Consider the following 1,008-nt stretch of genomic DNA (forward strand, 5'->3'; position numbering starts at 1 on the left):
GTAGAAGGAGGTGAGGACTGAGCTTCCAGACCAGCTCGTCTCAGCCGCCTGAGGAAGTAGAGTCTCTGATGATCTAAAAAAGTTACATCTGGTCTTCTGGACATTCAAAAACAAAAAAAATGTAGAAACATTTCGTCTTTCTTCCGAGAGACTTCCTCAGTCTGAGGTGCTGTTTTCAGCTCAGTCTCTTAAATAGCACCTTCTCAGAGTGGATCAACCAGTTTTGCTGCTGACAACCAAAACCAGCTGATCACATGCTCAAGAAGGACCATCAGCCTAACAATGGATCATTAGCACCTGATGGCTGTTTACTGTTCACAGAGGGCTGAGTGATACTAGCAATCACAGCATTGTAAGAGGGGGACAGTTGAACCCGGAGGCTCCGCCCCTGTTTAATGATGGACGGTTTCTTTTCACAAAGATGGCCTCCTTTACTCCTCTCTCAAACCATCATTCCTCTCTGTCCAGGATGTGAACATCTTCATCCCTGAAAGAGTGACCGCTGGCCTGGAGATGAGTGTAGACCTCAGAGTCCTGGCCTGATGATGTTGATCTTCTGTGCTGGTCCATCCTTTTGGCCAGTGGCTGTTTGTTTTCCCCGATGTAAGACTGATCACCCCCCTGACACTGAACAATGTTAAGATATTTCCTATTTAGACTGGTCCTATGGATTTTATCTGCTCAGAGACGGGATTATAATGAAATTATGACCCAGTTCTGACTGGGTTAAACTGGGCCAGCAAACTCTTAAGAGAGTCTCCCTGATGATTCAATATCTCACGGAATAGAGTTTAATCTGCTTGCCACATCACGTAGGAAGGCTTTGGAGCACCGTCGCATATTTCCTAAACACATCAGTACACATAAGATCCCTGAGATCACACTTAGCCACGCCCCCTCATACACTGACAGGTTGAGCTCCCCCTTCTGCGAAAGGCGGAGTCTAGGGCCCTATAAATTAATAATGACATGAGACATCGGGGCTCTTTTTCCGGGTCTGTGGCGTTG

This window comes from Nematolebias whitei, chromosome 8 (assembly GCF_014905685.2).
Source record: "Nematolebias whitei isolate Nwh7 chromosome 8, NemWhi1, whole genome shotgun sequence".
In the NCBI taxonomy this organism is placed as follows: Eukaryota; Metazoa; Chordata; class Actinopteri; order Cyprinodontiformes; family Rivulidae; genus Nematolebias; species Nematolebias whitei.